The sequence below is a fragment of the Podarcis gaigeae genome, assembly GCF_964106915.1.
Source record: "Podarcis gaigeae genome assembly, chromosome: 6".
In the NCBI taxonomy this organism is placed as follows: Eukaryota; Metazoa; Chordata; class Lepidosauria; order Squamata; family Lacertidae; genus Podarcis; species Podarcis gaigeae.
The window spans coordinates 16,973,024-16,987,913 of record NC_139682.1 but is presented as its reverse complement, the minus strand read 5'-3'; the positions used below and the strand labels follow the sequence as shown (position 1 = coordinate 16,987,913).

The following is a 14,890-nucleotide window of genomic DNA, read 5'->3' as shown; positions in this document are numbered from 1 at the left end:
AGCTAACAGTTTGCCCAGGCAAGTCTAAAAAACAATTCTGTGTATTCCACAATTAAGTAAGTATAACACAGCTATTGAATTCAGATTTCAATACATAGTTATCTTTAAAATGATGCAACTGTCAAAGGAAGTTACTAATTTCTGCGAGGAAGCTGCCCTAGGGAGTTACTGTTAACACTCACATCATGCTTTTATATTCATATGGAGGAAGCTGCTTCAGTGAAAGAAATCTAGTAAGAAATTGTTACTAAAGTTCTTTCGCCTCCAAAATCCTAAATCTACATTTCCATTCTGGTTGAAAAAGTCAGGTGAAGCAGAATTACATTCCACTGTATTGCATCCAAACAATTTGGATTGTTTTATATGAGCCCTCACCTTGCAAAAATGGTTGAACTTTTAATATTAATTTAAAGTGTGAGTAAAGCTCTTATTCATGACTATATGCAACATCTGCTGTGGATAGTGCCCATCTGGCAGCCATTTTGAAGCTACACTGTCTGCTGCTACTTCAACAGGCAGCCAACTCAGCAAATGGAGTTCCTACCCTTTGGATTACTTAACAGCACCATCAGCAGCAGACCTACCAGATAAGAGATTAAGACTACGTTAGCCCTAAAATAAAACTCTTCTGAGCAGCTGCATTTTGGTGATCCATTCTAAGCAATAACATGTTTAAATCTCAAGTGAGAAGCAAGCAGAATAAAAAATTATTCTAATTTCACTGATCCAGTAGACCTGGTAACCCAGCTTTCAAGGCACTTATTTCTGATTTAAAAAAGAAAAGAAAGCTCAACAAGTTGTACAGGGCTGCATTTTGGCAGAAATAAAACGGCATTTCAAAGTACTTCAGCTTAATTCTTGTCTAAATCACCCTATAAGATGGGTCAGTATTATTATCGCCATTTAATAATGTATTTAAATATTTATAAACTACTTTTGTATAAAAAGGGGGGGTAGCACACAAAGGTTACAACTATAAAAGCAAATAAAATGGTGAGAGTGGAGGGGCAGAGGTTGGAAAGAGTGTCTTCCTGGAGTTCATAATGACTGAACAGAAGACTACCAGCTTGTCCCCAAGTCAGTCACCACAATACACCAGCATATGCCGTTTAACAGGGAACAATTTTATCCCTATTTACTAGTATTTATACACGGTTCAGCTTTCTATTCCTCTCCAAGATGTGGGGAGGAGAGCTTTGTGTTACTTTAAAAAGCACCCGCACCCCCCAATTGACAGGGGTTGGACTAGATGACCCCCATGGTCCCTTCCAATTCTCTGTTTCATATTCTTTGTAAGCCACTTAAAGATGTTATTTACAGTTAAGCAGTATAAAAACTTTGTTAAATAAAGTGAAATGCTGACACAGGACTGGCGTAGGCAACACAATTTGAAACCACACTACACAATGCATTCCCTCCAAGCGTACCAGGCTTATGCCTTCACTCACAATCCAAAACATATTAATAAGAAATGCTACATTTTTATAACACATTTCCTCCAAGGAGCTCAAGGCACTTAGTTCTTCCACCCTCACATCATCCTCACAACAACCCTGTTAGGATATGACCCAAGTCAAGAGTGAGTTTCATGACTTGACAGGGGATCCGAACCCATGACTCCCAAGTCCTAGTCGAACATTTCTAAGCACGCCACCACATGGGTTCTTTCGATTAAACCAAGAGATGTCACCTGTCAATAGCATTATGTCTACCAAGAGTGACATGGATTGAGGAATGAAGTTGTAGTCCTGTAACCCCTTGAAGAACACAGGTTCCCCATCCTTCCATTACATGCTTGATGCCTATTCTAGATGTAATGTCTCTTCGCTTTCAGCTCCATGGATCCCAGTGCAGCTAGAATTTATTTGTCAGTACTGTATTAAAAAATGGTAAACACTGCAACCATTTCCAAATCTAAAATGATCTTGACAAACATGCAGGCACACCACAAATTCCTTGTGGTTTGAAATCCAAATGTTCTAGTTACTACAGAAGCAACACCCAAGGCACCTGGAGTTTCACAACTCACTTCAGTGTCTTCTGAACCCACAACTCATAAATCCTTGATCAGATTTTCCACATGGGGTACTGGATGTAACTCTAGGGTTCAGAAGCTCCATTCTTGCAAACAAAGAAGTCAGCATGAAAAGCCAAAGCCCTTTAACACCAAATTGCCACTTCCAAAATTGGCACATGTACACACACTACATTTAGTGTGGTTAAGTCCAGTCAAAGGTGACTATGGGTTTGCGGCGCTCATCTCGCTTTCAGGCCGAGGGAACCGGTGTTTGTCCATAGACAGCTTTCCAGGTCATGTGGCCAGCAAGGACTAAACCACTTCTGGAGCAAACCACTTCATTTTAACACTGAGCAGATGACAAGTCATAAGGGAAGATATGACAAATGAAATGATCAGACAGGAAGCTTTTAGGAGCAGGAACTGAGCTTTTTATGCGGAAATAACACCCAAGCATACCACGGACTGTACTGAAAACTGACCATAGAAAATAAATCAACATGAGAATTTCTTGTAGCTTCAAGATCAAGTGTTCACTTTAAGAACAGTAAACAAGCTTTGGAGAATGATAGAAACCAATGGGAGATGTCAATCTATATTTGGAAACAGAACAGTCTACAATGCAGACTTTATACAAAATAAGGCACAAGACTGTACCTTTTTTAAAAAAAAAATCTGTGTCCAGAAAACCACAATTAGGACAAATTTGGATCATCTTCTTTCCTCATTTTGTTGAACATTCACCCATGAAAAGCTACAGAACTTTCTTTCTCTAAAGGCAACAGTGCCAAACCACCATCACCATGCAGCTAGGTTAAATTGTTCCTTTTTAAAAACTAGAGAATTTGAGTTAACGTATTTAAAACTACAGTATACCATGTGTCTACTTTCAAGTTAGGAAAGAGTTTGCCTATCACTGGGAATCAAGGCCCACTGAAGTTCACATCACTTCATGATGGGAAGTGGCAGAAGCAGCAAGAGAGATCAGCACTGCATCTTCCTCTCTATAACCTAAATTCCAGTACTGCAGGAGCCTCCAACCCCCACACAAAGGCCTTTGGCACGTATAGGGGAGGGGAAGGGTCTTTCCTTTCACTTTACACCATGCTTTGGAGAACAATAGAAACTAATGCGTTCTAGGAAATACACAACAGAGGGTGGGTGAGCAGATGGAAAAGAATCCTTGTGCTATAAATCCTGGGGGTATGATGAGTTGCCCATGCAGACATGACATCTGGATTTCTGGACCCACTTAACCTACCTGGTATCTGAAGAAGTGTGCATGCACACGAAAGCTCATACCAAGAACTGACTTAGTTGGTCTTTAAGGTGCTACTGGAAGGAATTTTTTTGTTTTAACCTACCTATGTGAGCTTTTTCTACATTACAGGGTCAGTCATGGGATCATAGCCTTGGGATCATAGCCCAAACTGAAAAGTTTCCATGCCCAACTCACTGTATGATACCCATAAATGTGTGTGTGTGTGTGTGTGTGTGTGTGTGTGTGTTTTTAAAGGTGCTATTCAACTAGCTAGAATGGATATAGTTTTGAAAAAAGTTTCACTACCCCATTTTCATCATACAATATTCCTGTGTGCACACAAGGCACAGGATCATGCATATTCCTGTCAATTAAACTCCTGTGTAATACACATTTGTGCTCATACATAAAATGTAGTATGTATCACATGCAGCTTTAAAAAAAGCAGTTTGAACTGCTCCTTTTTCCTCACAGGGAACCAATAATTCCTAGTGGTTTTCAGACATGTATCTACAGCAATCCTGTCCAACAGCTAATTCTTGTTTTGTATAGATTTCCCTTGACTTCATAACTAACAGAAACACTTTCATATATTGAATTTATGTCTGTCCTGTGATAACTGCACATTAAATTCATCATGTATTTAACAAGCTACCAGCAAATCCTAGTAATGAAAAATATCAATATTTTCTTAATTACTTCATCCAACAAGGATAATGGCTGTTTTTTGTTTTGTTTTTTGTTACTTAAGTCCAACAAACATTGGCAGATGTGTGCTATATTTTCTCTCTGTACACCAGTCAACTGACTTTTCTTTGTGAACAATATAATTGTGTTTACAGGCATTACCTTAGAAACCATTCATGTCAGTAGGCCCTTAAATCTTAAGCTAGATGCAAAACTACATTGCTCATATTTCTCCGATAGCTGAACAGACCTCTGTGTGCTTCTTTTTGTTGAATAACATGAGCCTGAAAGTCCTCTGTGTAATCTCATGTCTACCATTTGTAGGGCAGGGGGAAGGACAGAAAGATCAAAAATACCTTACGAATTTTCAATTCTACTTGACAGTATTCAAATCTATTTTCTCATTCTCTAGTTGTTAAAAATTATACATACAGTATATGAAGATATACCTTTTATTAACATAATAGTCCAATTGTTAGGCTTTTAATATAGGGTATTTTGTGAAAACATAAGTGAATCTGTGGTACCTTCATAAAACATAACCAATGTATGTTATTGCAGACTTCTGTTTGAGAGAGTTCTACAGACCAGACTGCATTTCTATAGTGTAGCTTAATTCTGACCTGGCATTGCAGCACTTCCAATTTCCCTGTTTAAGTGTTAAGGGACCTTGACACCACAATGCATCTTGCAAGAATAATAAACTTTAATGAAACAACAGCAGTTTTACATTTTACTGTTGCTTCAGTTTAATGAGGAAATATGCTTTACCTCTCTATACTCTCTTCACACGACAGCCTTTAAGCCAAACACTCTGTTTCAGCCTTCCAGACCAAGGCCATTTAGTGCAACATCCTGTTCTTATAAAGGCCAACCAGATGACAATGGGAAACCTGCAAGCAGAATCTGAATTATCCCACTTGTGATTCCTAGCAACAGGTGTTTAGTTGCATACTACCTGCAACAGTGGAGGAAGAACAATGGCATTCTTGTAGGGCTTCACTTTTTCATAAAAAAGGAACAAGGAAGTTGCCTCCTGACCATTTTCTTTCCCTGTTGGCTCCTGACTGAACAGCAAGCAAAGCAGCTGGCTTCAGAAAGCAAAATAGCTGGAACACAACTCCCTTGTGCTTCTCAGTAAGAAAAGATGAGGCTACTTTGGAGTGAGTAGGCAGCAGCCAACACTCCAAGTTCTGGGTGGCTTCTGTACAGGTGCTGACTCACTGAGACGTCATGTGTGAACGGAGCAGGTATCTGTATGAACTCAGATGTTTAATTAAAAGTTCAACTGTGTAGATAAAGAATGTCAGTTGGGAAAACTCATCACATTAGTCCAACACTCAACTCTGCTGTGTATTAAGGCTCTTATTAAACAAACTCCAAGACCAATTAAGAGGCATTTGTAAAAAGGTAGCCAAAATGCAAGGCACAGCACAACAACTTCACACAGCTCATTCAAAATTCTTGGTGTTACACACAAAAATGAGACAACAAATGCAAACTGATAATCTGTTTTGCACTCTGCATTGGATGAGCACAGACGATCATCTATTCAAATTCCTGTTTAAATTTGAGGTGCTACAATTTTTAAAGACCTGATTAGTACTCAGATTGAGTTTCTTCTTATAGAAGAGAAACTTAAGAATCTTTATATCATCATATAATTTTGTAAGATCTATTTCTGGGTAATGGTATCAGAGAACATTTGAAAAATCACTTGAAATAGAAGTTTATAAACCAACTGAAAGTTTTCCTTCCATTTTATCAACCTAGTATTTTATATAATAACATATCTAGAGTGTAGGTAGGATCCATGATTCAGAGAAGGTATCTTTAAATACACACACATAAAAGGGAGAAACATTTAAATTGGACTTTGTGTATTACAGCCTACGCTTTATTTATGGAATATATGCTGCCCAATTTTGGAACTATTTAACTCCTGTGTATGCATAGGAAACAAAGTATACTTGATTCAAAAGATTAAAATCAGTAGGACACAAAGCATAACTATTTTGTGAGAAAAAGAACTCCCTACATATTGTTTCAGCTGCAGAAGAGATCGAAATAAAATAATCTAGAAGTTTGGGCATTTGACCCTAACTCCCATGTAAATGTTTCCAACAGCTGCATAGTTTTAGCATAAACATTATTTTAAAATGCACTGATCTTACAAGTAAGCTAGAATAGTCATGTATCACTACAGGCACAGATTTTACAGCCATGAGCAGCTACAGCCAGTCGAGAGTCACATATTTTGTATCAATTGTTGACTGCCTTCATTAGAAAAAGCTACATTCCTTTTCTTTACTAAGCATGTCCATAAAATAGTGAATGCTGGTACTTAAGGACATTTTCAGGTTTTGCCACAAGAACATTTTACATGTTAATAGGTTGCCAATGTACATCTCCATACACAAGTTCCATAAGGGTATCAGAACTGGAAAGGGCCTTTTTTTTTTTGCTATAGCATATTGAGGGCACAATCATATGGTCCATGGGAAGGTGTCGTAAAGTCTGTAGGATTTTGAGAATCTCTCCCCAGGCAGTCAACCCTCCCAGTAGCCACAGAAAGGAGCACTGCTGTTGCTCCCTCTACTACACACACCATTTGGCTAAATGCAAACATTTTAAATGAATTATTTCTACAAGTATTACCGCCACTTGAGCCAATTCAATCTACACAGTATCACAGCTGTCTTAGTTTGGCGCATTCATGCTTTTTAGTGTAGTGGTCAGGATTCAAAGAAGTCATTCCGTTTGCTTCACATGCCCAAGGGGTTTGGGGATTGATGTTTCTAGAAGGGCAGCCTCTGGGCCGCTTGGCAAACTACTTTTAATGCTGGTGCAGAATTACAGAAATTAATGTAAGATATATCTCAAGGGCCTGTTATTTGAGAGAGAGGGAACCAAAATCCCACTAGGACTAGCCCAATTGAAAGAAAGAGGTTGCAATCCAAAGAATCACCAACACATCTCACTAAAACCAGCAAACATGCAGTAGCTTCCAGTTAACAATGGAAAAATATTCATGGCATGTAATGTGCCTAAGAATTGCCAGACATCTCTAAAAAAATTATCTTATCCCCCATATCCTTTATTAATCCCTTTCTATGTTCCCATCTGAAGTTTGAGACAGAAGAACACTATCACACTGGAGTATCTTTGGGATGGAGATACCTGTGTCTAGTTTTGAACAAGACACTAAACACATTCTAATTAATACTAGAAGTTCCAGCACATACAGAGTAGGGACCAATTAGTTCTGTCAGCCCGACCCAGAGCAGAAGCAAAACAGCTGAAACACTCCTTCTGTCTTTTTGTATCTGCCTTTTGCTGGGTGTATGGATTAGCATATTTGAGAGAATTGGAGCCTAGGCTAAAGAGTACTGCATTTGGATAAGATACATTATGTGTGAAAACATTAAGACCTACCATTAAAATACTTCAGCCTTGAAAGGGGTGCTTTTTAAAAGTACCTTAGTCTAGGAAAAACAATATCCACTGAAGTGACGGGGAATGTTTAGTATTTGGTATTCCTTTATATGTAAATGCTACAGGGCTGGCAGAGGCAGGGTGGAATGCAGGCTGGCTCCCATTTGAAGAGGTGCTACCCCTTACTAGCATGGGTCCTGGTAAATGCCCAATGTTCTTTAGTTTCCTTATGTTAGGGGTTCTCATTCTTATATAGGAGCAGGCAGCACTTAAAAATTTCTATGTCCTCAAAAAAGTTCTCAGACTCTCTGAATTTCCTTAAAATACTGCTTATAAAAGGTTAATCTAACTCCAACACCTCACTTTATAAAGCAATTTTATTTTAATAATATTAAGATCAAGCTTTAGCCTACCAAGAATAATTCTACAGTATAATCAAATACCTCCATGGTGATAATGTGCAGCTATCCTATGTCTCATAAGTATTGGATTAAGTACTAAAAATTATTTGTATCGATTTATTGCAGGGTATCAACTTTTAGATGATTCAGCCCAGTATTTAAGGCTCTCAACGGTGAAAAGGATTTTAAAGAAACCCCAAACTGGCAAATAGTATCTAATTTCTTTCGGATGCTGTGTGTAATATTGCAGCAAGAAAGCCTATTACTGCCATTACTATTTAAGGCCTACCATGTATAAAATACCAGATATTGATATTGCTACCAGCCCTACATCACTTAAGGTAGAAAAGCTGTAAGAATTTCTGTTTGGCCTCATCAGTGTTTTGCCAAACCAGCTTACAACATAGTCAAATAAATTGCATGGCACAAAGTTACTCGGACTGTACCATTTTAAACTCTGGACGGTATTGGACATTCAAATGTTTCTCAGCATGAAATGAAAAGGAATGAAACACCAACTTCTTGCTGCTTTCCATATACTGTGATGTGTTTAATTTTGTTTAATATGGGCAGCGTATAAACACATGATGCAACACCTGCAGGAAGAACTGGTTAATTCCCAGAGTTTCATTCCACTTTATTCATCTGAATGTGTGAACTGTCTCAGAGTCAATGCTTCAGTGGGCCCGATAGACTGTAGCCAATAAATGAGTTTTCATTAAGAGCCAACTGATCAGAAGGCCTCCCCCTCAAATAATCTGCTGCTAAATTATACTACATCACACTGCAGGTGGGAAAATCAAATGTTTGAATACTTCACCTGTAGTTTGAACACTTTGCCTGCAACTTTAATGTAAGGGAATGAATAAGAAGTGGCTCCCTACAGCTACAAAAGCTAGCAAACTTTTTATACATGGAGAAATGATTCAACCATTTGATTCCCCTACCTGCAGTCTGAAGAGATACACTCCAGCAGAACATTCATCATGCGGGCCTCAAGCTGATAAGAGTGTGTCTTTGAGTGTGCCACTTCAAACATTCACACATTATATGACACCTACGAATTTCTACCATTTTGTGCTGACTGCAGAATGCAGTAAGCACAAAAATATTTTAGCTATAAAATCAAGACACACCAAACTCTTCCTTCTGAATATATATACTCTCAAGTTTCTTCTATCTCACCCTAGCAAGCACAGAGTTTTACTTGTTCATGGCCAACATATAACCCAAATTAATCAGTTTTATAGAAATCATGAATTAATATAGAACAATTTTTAGGATTAACCACAGCTCTGAAAGATTATTGCTATTCTGATTAGCTGCAACTCTTCAAATAAAAACTAAACCTATTGCCAAGGTTTTACTAAAAAAAAGAAAAGGAAAAAAAGGAAGGTACATGAAAGCAACTCCCAGGTGTTTATAATTCACAACCTAAACATCATTGTAGTACAACTAATATTTAGCAATACAGCTGGTTTCTTCTTTGTAGAGATCACTATGACCAATTTAACAGTGCACAAGACATAATTGAGCTTGGTGCTGTGGTTTAAACGACAGAGCCTAGAGCTTGCCGATCAGAAGGTTGGCAGTTTGAATCCCCGTGACGGCGTGAGCTCCCATTGTTCGGTCCCTGCTCATGCCAACCTAGCAGTTTGAAAGCGCACAGCGCACGTAGATAAATAGGTACAGCTCCGGCAGGAACATAAACAGCGTTTCTATGCGCTGCTCTGGTTCACCAGAAGCAGCTTAGTCATGCTGGCCACATGTCCCGGAAGCTGTACACCTGCTCCCTCGGCCAGTAAAGCAAGCTGAGCGCCACAACCCTAGAGTCGTCCACGACTGGACCTAATGGTCAAGGGTCCCTTTACCTTTAAGAAGGCAATGGTTGGTATTTGTGTTTTTTGACCAAACAACCAACATTTGTTAAAATAGTCACCAACCCTGACTTACCCAGCATATGCTATAACCGACTTATCAAGCAGCATGATTTCAAGTTATATAATTACAATCACTCGGCCTTAATAAGAACAAAAATTATATTTAGTTAAACAAGCAAGAATATGATCACTTCACGGCATCTGTGCAGCTCAGGAGCCCAATAATCCTTGAAAGTATAGGCCAAAATTTCCCAGTGGGTAAAATTATTTACTCCATTCAAATGCATTTGAGGATCATGTGAAAATACGTTGCAACAAGTTTTGTTTTATTCCAAGTACCTTTCCTACAGTTTAATTGTGACACCTACAAGCAAAATGTATTCACCAGTAAAGAAAAATCACATGTTAATTTGTTTTCAGAGTAGATGTTTACATAATAAAACTGTATCAAAGAACTAAATGTCTTCTCTGATATCTAGTATTGGGGAGGAAACAAGTCATTGTCCCTGCCCTAGATTTAGTGGCTCTGTGGGTTAAACCACTGTGCCGCTTGGGCTTGCCGATCAAAAGGTCGGTGGTTCAAACCCCTGGTCCCAGCTCCTGCCAACCTAGCAGTTCGAAAGCACATCAAAGTGCAAGTAGATAAATAGGTACCACTCCGGCAGAAAGGTAAACAGCATTTCCGTGCACTGCTCTGGTTTCACCAGAAGCAGCTTAGTCATGCTGGCCACATGACCTGGAAAAACTGTCTGCGGAAGCGGACAAATGCCGTCTCCCTCGGCCTGTAAAGCGAGATGAGCGCCACAACCCCCATGTTGTTTGTTCGTGGCTGGACTTAATTGTCAGGGGTCCCACCTACTCTGGAGATCTCTGTTTCTTTTTAGGAAGACAATCCTACATTTAATGTTTACTGGACACCAAGCCAATGTGTCTGAAGCAAAACCAGAAGACTCCTAACAGCACAATCCTATGCATCTTTACTCCACTGTATTAAATGGAATTCACAGGTATGTAAGTGTTGTTCCTATGTAAGTGTGCATAGCATTGCAATCTAAATATATATCAGATGCAAGATCTATGCCAGGGGTAGGCAACCTAAGACCAGATGCGGCCCAATCGCCTTCTCAATCCGGCCCACGGACAGTCCGGGAATCAGCGTGTTTTTACATGAGTAGAATGTGCCCTTTTATTTAAAATGCATCTGTGGGTTATTTGTGGGGCCTGCCTGGTGTTTTTACATGAGTAGAATGTGTGCTTTTATTTAATATGCATCTCTGGGTTATTTGTGGGGCATAGGAATTCGTTCTTTTTTTTTTCTTTTCCAAAATATAGTTTGGCCCACCACATGGTCTGAGGGACGGTGGACCGGCCCACGGCTGAAAAAAGGTTGCTGACCCTGATCTATGCTTTCTAAACCTGGACTGTTATTTTCAATATTCCTTTTGATCACCCCAACTGACTAAGAGACTCATCTGGCAAAAAGGAATTTGTCATGTTATCCAAAGTGCCAGAAATTGTTTCCCCAAAAGTGGAACACCCTCATGAGCCAATTTATGTGCTACCCCCCTACTTTTCTAACATACACAAACGGGCAACACAAAATGCTATTTACTAACCTCTTTTGCTATGTCATTCAAGGATGCTAATTAAAGCTGCTGATATAGTTGATGTGAACAGTTCAGGAGGTTGAGAAAAGGAGAAAATTCCTACTTGTGGAATTCTTCTAATTGTTGAACAGACCCAAGGATTCCTTGCTTAGAGCAAAACGTTATTTAACTTTATTATGAACCAATTTTAAAAAGGTTAAACCAAGAATTCAGCTAACTACTGATAAACTACAAAACATACTTTTAAAGAACCACCATATGTTTGCCCCAGATTGAGAACAAGAATATAAATGCTACCAGCTCACTAAATTTGGGCTAGTAAACTTAAATTTACAATTGTTAATCCACATTTACACATACAAGCTGCACAGATTACTCACCCAATTTCTAAGGTCCAAAAACTTGATTACACAAGACATTATACAAACATGTTTTCCCCAATTCAAATACTGTAAGTGGTTACAAATCTCCAGTGATAGGATCCAACCTTTTTATACTTTTCTGTATTATTCATCTGCTAATTTTTATTTGCTGGAGCCTTACACAGATTTGAGTGTCATTAAAAATGCTCAAAAAGTGTTCATAATGAATGAATATCTTTTATGCCAAAGGCGTAGCAAATGTAATTATGTGAAGGGGGGCAATTGTATTGGACTCCTGATGTTCTAATCAAGAGAATGAGAATAAAGGAGGGCTTGTAAGCTTAGTAATGGCAGCCCTGCTGTGGCAGAAATTTTGCTGATTTTCTACATTTAAATAGTAGGTTGAACTGGAAAGGATGACATGAGATAAATAAGTAAATGACAGTCCAATAGCCTTACTTATTTAATCATCTGAATCTCTGTGGAAGCAAGTAAACTCAAAGGTCAAGCTTCTCTTTCAAATTTGCCTAAAGATAGGAAAGCTTAGTCATTTTAACTATAGGTAAAGAGCTGAAAGAAGTCCTTCATTCACCAATAGAGTGTGTTTTTTTGTGTGTGGTATGAATAACATTTCACCATACCTGGCATAGAAGTAGTGAGAATTTTCTCTTTTAGATATTTTTAAAACTAGGCCATATTTATCACTACAGTACTTCCCTAGCCTATAAAAGCCTAATTACAAAGTCTCAGTTTTACACAGCTGCTACCATACTGAAAGTCAAATGAGATCTGCAATTTCATTTTCAACTATTTTTCCAAGCAGACATGCAATAATTTGCACCTTGATGCTGAACATACTGCTTGGAATTATACCACACTAATAGCAGTAGGACTTACTTTCAAGCAACACGATTAGGATCAGGGACATGCTTTTCACTTTGATCTTGTACATATAGGAGGCAAATAAAACCTTCAACCGTGCAATTTCACTGATGCAAAGTATAGCAACACTCTCAAGTAATGCAGCTAAGTGTTTGAGAGGCAGAGAGTTTTTCAAAGAAGCCCTAAATGAAACAAACAAATGTGAAAGAATAGTGCAGAGTACCTTTTTTCCAGTCATATCGCCACCCCCTCGCCTTGCCAGTCTCCACCAAAACAAAGGAGATATTCCAAGCTACCCAATAGCTCTCCATCTGGAATCTAATGCAATTTCTCTTGAAGGAATCAGTAGCAATCCTCTTAAAACCCCTATAAATATAGCCTCCCTTCGCTATGGCACTTTTTAAGAACCACAAATTTATAAATAACACTGCTTAATTAAAACAAATCCAGGAAATGGCTTCCCATCTACTCTAAAATGGGTTACCATTATAAGACATGCTGTGGTTTGGAACAACAACACCAACTAGAAAACCCCAACATCTATAGGTCATGAAAAAGCTATTTATGTTGAAACTTTATAGAAAAGACACCCATACTTTAAAATATGTATGCTGAATATGTAACTTGGGAGGAAGTTTTCAGCACTGGTCTTTATTTCCTTTAAGGAAGAGCTATTCAGTGGACAATATAAAATCTTTTTCCCCCCTTTAAAGGGGACATTCAATGTTGCAATTTTGCCTCACATAGAATTTCCATAGAGACACGTACCAAAAATAAGACTTGTTTCTCAGCAAGAATCGTCAGCTGCCATTAAAGCCACACCTTAAAAAGTTCTTACCACACAGCAGCCAAGCAAGTACAAACTAGTGGTGGCTCTTTTCAGAGCCAAAAAATAAGTTGAGCTAAAAGTTGGGATGATTTGGTATTTTAACATCAGATCTTAAACAGGCTGTGGTAAAGGCAGAAATATAAGCCATCTTTTTTTTTTAAGGCTCTAGTAAATGCATGGTTTGTGTGTGCTTTTTTTTTTAACACACAAGTGTAGTCTAACAACCTTTCACAGGAATATAAATATTTAACATTTAAACCTGACAACACAGCACTAAAAGATAAAATGCCTTCCTGCTAAGAGCAATAGTGCCTCAGAACTGGAAGGCAGCTGTTGTTCCCCTGCCTTCTCTTTTGTTGCACCTAATCTCATGTCAAGTCATTCAAGCAGCTCCAAAGCGATGAAGACATAATTGAATGAACCTTATACATTTTTATTTTATATTTTTAAAAACCCACTATTATCAAATAGCTATATGTACATGCTAAGTTTTTCCAAACAGGCTAACACTCTTCTTTCTCTCCAAAAACCAAAAACAAATCCAATGAATGCACACACAACCACAATGAAACTGAAATCAACGACTCAAACTTTGCAGAAGGGAATATAACTTGGTATGTCAGATCAATCAATAGTCCACTGAAATATTTTCTCAGCTACAGCTGTTTGTTATGCATGATGATTATCTGAATAAAGCCTCAACAGTAGCATCACTTCAAGAAAACCAAGGGAATTCTCCTCTCTCTCTTTCCCCCACCCCCAGATTTATTAACCATGCAACATATACATTTTAGTATTCTCTCAAGTGGGAGTTCTTAATAAAAAGAAGTAACTGATGTCCCATCACAGGCTGGCATGCCTATTGCACATCTTAAATACTGACTCATCAATTCACATAAAACTGGGGGGGGGGGGGAGAGAAGAGAGGATCAAACTCCACCTACTTTCCCTCCCCCACCTCCAAAGAAAGCAGTTTAACCTACTTATGTGAGCCAATCCTTTCATGATGATCCAGAAAACAACTAATCATGAAGTCATAACATTTTTTTTTAAAAAAAGGGATCTCAAGTCCCAAATCTACAGAAGACCCCCTGAAGTGTAACAAAACATGGCGAGAGAAAACATTTGCAAGCCATTGTTATAAGAGCACTGTGCTCAGATACCTTTGCAGACACAAAAACCAGCCCCTAGCTGCCAACAGAAGTGGTCAGCAAGTCAATGCCTGCTATTCAGTGTGTAGTTAGGCGTTTTATTTCTCTGCCTTCCTGATCATATCAGGCAAGCTTCTCAAGGCCTAATACATTGTGAAGAATGATATGACTCTTCTCTCCCCCCCACGACATATTTGTAAGTGTGTTATTTCCTTCTGTTCCCTTCACATGCAGAAACTTCCCTTTTCACATTCTTCTGTAAAAGATTTCACTTCATCTACATGATTAAGTTCCTATTTCTGCTTTTGGCTATATGCTAGATTCTTTCTTCTACTCGCCCCTCAGCCCCCCCACCCTTTCCACCCATCAGAAGCGATG

General features: G+C 38.6%; 1 protein-coding gene across 5 annotated transcripts in view; it reads right to left on the bottom strand.

Moving 5' to 3' along the window:
- Positions 1-14,890, bottom strand: part of ZNF217 (zinc finger protein 217) — a 33,183-nt gene that overhangs the window by 14,330 nt on the left and 3,963 nt on the right. The window contains exons 1-2 of one of the 5 annotated variants that reach the window (XM_083744160.1): positions 3,382-5,347; positions 183-3,278 (exon numbers count right to left, since the gene is read on the bottom strand). The exons of the other annotated variants lie outside the window; for them this stretch is intronic. The gene's annotated coding sequence lies outside the window, so the exon portion shown is untranslated. Of the gene's footprint in view, positions 1-182; positions 3,279-3,381; positions 5,348-14,890 lie in introns of those variants that run through there. 5 annotated transcript variants of the gene reach the window in all.